The following is a 3,897-nucleotide window of genomic DNA, read 5'->3' on the forward strand; positions in this document are numbered from 1 at the left end:
GACTAAAGAAGTTCCTCCTCATCTCCCTTCTAAAAGATCCTACACACACTGGGGACAATTTGCATTTACACCAAGCCAATTAACCTACATACCTGCACGTCTTTGGAGTGTGGGAGGAAACTGGATATCTTGGAGAAAACTCAGGTCACGGGGAGAACGTGCAAACTCCGTACAGACAGCACCCGTAGTCAGGATGGAACCCGGGTCTCTGGCGCTGTGAGGCAGCAACTCTACCGCTGAGCCGCCGTGCCGGAAGTCTGTTCCACTTCGACAAATTGGCTGATGAAGAGGATAACTAGACTTCACTCAGGATACCAAATAAATTGGTAGGGGCGTATAAATTTAACAGGAGACGCCAGTGAGTCATATGATCAACTCAAAATAGAGGTGGACAAAAAGTCGAGGCAATTATGAGTTTCTGACAAAAACATTTTGGTGCCACGGTGGGGCAGCGGTAGAGTTGCTGCCTCACGGCGCCAGAGACCCGGGTTCAATCTTGACTACGGGTGCTGTCTGTACGGAGTTTGTACGTTCTCCCCGTGACCCGCGTGGGTTTTCTCCAGGTGCTCCGGTTTCCTCCCACACTCCAAAGACGTACCGGTTTGTAGGTTAAAAATAGGTTGTGTAAATTGTCCCTAGTGTGTGAGATAGAACTGTAGCTGCTCCTGGAACTCACGTTCCAATAAATCCATCATAAATCAGAAAATATCGCAAAAGTCGAAAACGCATTTAATACAAAGCGACCACGTGGCTGGACGTTGTTAATGTTTGTGGTTGCGAGGGAAAGTGCCAGGGGAGGGGGTGGTTTGGGTGGGAAGGGACGAGTTGACCGGGGAGTTACGGAGGGGAGCGGTCTCTGCGGAAAGGGGAGGAGATGGGAAGATGTGTCCAGAGGTGGGATCCCGTTGGAAGTGACGAAAATGACGGAGGATTATCTGTTGTTTGTGACAGCTGGTGGGGTGGAAGGTGAGGGCAAGGGGGACCCTGTCCTTGTTACGAGTGGGGGGGTGGGGGGTGGAGTGAGAGCCAAGTCACGGAGTATAGAAGAGACCCTGGATTACAGCGCGGCTCACTGCCGTGCACCATCGTAAAGTCGAAATATTGCAAGTCGAGGCATCGTAAGTCGGGGAGCATCTGTAGCTGGTTGGCACTGACACCATGGGCTCAAGGCCCTGTGTCCACGCTGTATATCTAAAACCAAACCAAACCACACTAATCTAAAACTAAACTAAACTAAACTAAACCAAACTAGCATTCATAACAAAAGGATTTGAGTATAGGAGCAGGGAGGTTCTACTGCAGTTGTACAGGGTCTTGGTGAGACCACACCTGGAGCATTGCGTACAGTTTTGGTCTCCTAATCTGTGGAAAGACATTTTTGCCATAGAGGGAGTACAGAGAAGGTTCACCAGACTGATTCCTGGGATGTCAGGACTTTCATATGAAGAAAGACTGGATAGACTTGGCTTGTACTCGCTAGAATTTAGAAGATTGAGGGGGGGATCTTATAGAAACTTACAAAATTCTTAAGGGGTTGGACAGGCTAGATGCAGGAAGATTGTTCCCGATGTTGGGGAAGTCCAGAACAAGGGGTCACAGTTTAAGGACAAAGGGGAAATCTTTTAGGACTGAGATGAGAAAAACATTTTTCACACAGAGAGTGGTGAATCTGTGGAACTCTCTGCCACAGAAGGTAGTTGAGGCCACACAGTTCATTGGCTATATTTAAGAGGGAGTTAGATGTGGCCCTTGTGGCTAAAGGGATCAGGGGGTATGGAGAGAAGGCAGGTACAGGAAAGTGAGTTGGATGATCACAGTTTTCACACAGAGAGTGGTGAATCTGTGGAATTCTCTGCCACAGAAGGTAGTTGAGGCCAGTTCATTGGCTATATTTAAGAGGGAGTTAGATGTGGCCCTTGTGGCCAAGGGGATCAGGGGGTATGGAGAGAAGGCAGGTACGGGATACTGAGTTGGATGATCAGCCATGATCATATTGAATGGCGGTGCAGGCTCGAAGGGCCGAATGGCCTACTCCTGCACCTATTTTCCATGTTTCTATGTTTCTATCAGCCATGATCATATTGAATGGCGGTGCAGGCTCGAAGGGCCGAATGGCCTCCTCCTGCACCTATTTTCCATGTTTCTATGTTTCTATCAGCCATGATCATATTGAATGGCCTACTCCTGCACCTATTTTCCATGTTTCTAAACTGACCTCAACTGAACGCAACTGATTTGATTTGATCTCAGTTCCCGTATCTAATTGGAATGTCAGGAAACTGAATGCATTCTGTTTCCTTTCGCCGAGGGCAAATATTTTACTGACAACATCATGTGTAGTTCTGGCTTGGAGTCAATGGTTGAGACTTTCGGTACAGATCAGCCACCGTACCAACCCAGTTTGATGTCCAGCAGGGGAAGGACCCTAGACAGTGGTCCTCCCCCACCGATTATTGGCGTTGGTTGCACCGAGCTTCAGTATGTCCCAAGGCACGTACTCCTGCAGTCTGCAGCGGGCCAGTCGGCAACATTCCCCGACGGACATCTCGCTCTGCTGGGTGACCAGCATGGTTCAGGCAGGCAGGCCAACAAACTTCTTTCACTTATCTCCGAGACTATAACTGCTGGTAAAAAATTGTGGGACGAGTTGGCTGGTGATTTTACATGTAAATTGTGGATAAATTGCACAGCGGTCAGGCTCAGCTCAAATTCATCGATACCATATTGGGACAAGAAATTAGAGTTCTACCAACCCTCACGGTCCCTCAGATCCACATCAGCCGGTCTCCTCTCCATCCACAAGTCCAACCTCCGCAGTTTTGGGGACAGAGCCTTCTCCAGGGCAGCTCCCAGGCTCTGGAACTCCCTCCCCCAACTGATCCCCAATTCTGTGTCCCTCACCATCTTCCAGTCCCGCCTCAAGGCCCATCTCTTCACCTCTGCCTATCCTTAGCCCCACGTCCCCCTCCCTTTTCATCTGTGCATGAATTGCCTCATATTGTGTTTTGTATTGAATTCTGTCTTTACTTTGTGTACTAGTCATGTCTCTACTATTTATTTCATTCCCCTTACATGTTTTTCCTCTACCTGCTAAATTTTTGTAAGGTGTCCTTGAGACTCTTGAAAGGCGCCCATAAATAAAATTTATTATTATTATTATTATAACAATAAGTCTTTTGAGGGGCAGCACAGTGGCGCAGCGGTAGAGTTGCTGCCTCACAGCGCCAGGGACCCGGGTTCCATCCCGACTACTGGTGCTGCCTGTACGGAGTTTGCACGTTCTCCCCGTGACCTGCGTGGGTTTTCTCCGGGTGCTCTGGTTTCCTCCCACAATCCAAAGACGTACAGGTTTGTAGGTGAATTAGCTTTGGTGAAATTGTAAATTGTCCCCTAATGTGTGTGTGGGATAATGCTAATGTGCGGGGATTGCTGGTCGGCACGGACTCGGTGGGCCGAAGGGCCTGTTTGCACGCTGTGTCGTTCTATGATTCTGTGACTCTCTGTCTCTCTCAATAGATTTCTTCTTCTTTCGTATGGTGTGCACAGCCTAAAGTTGTTGGATAACTTGTTCTATTTCTGTTTGTACACGTCAAGTTGATTGCATTAATCGAAACAGGGCGGACCACGTGAAGGTTGCAATCTTCCACCCCTCTCAATAGACAATAGACAATAGACAATAGACAATAGGTGCAGGAGTAGGCCATTCGGCCCTTCGAGCCAGCACCGCCTTTCAATGTGATCATGGCTGATCATCCCCAAATCAGTACCCCGTTCCTGCCTTCTCCCCATATCCCCTGACTCCGCTATCTTTAAGAGCCCTATCTAGCTCTCTCTTGAAAGCATCCAGAGAACCGGCCTCCACCGCCCTCTGAGGCAGAGAATTCCACAGACTCACCA

Source organism: Leucoraja erinacea, chromosome 37 (assembly GCF_028641065.1).
Source record: "Leucoraja erinacea ecotype New England chromosome 37, Leri_hhj_1, whole genome shotgun sequence".
In the NCBI taxonomy this organism is placed as follows: domain Eukaryota; kingdom Metazoa; phylum Chordata; class Chondrichthyes; order Rajiformes; family Rajidae; genus Leucoraja; species Leucoraja erinaceus.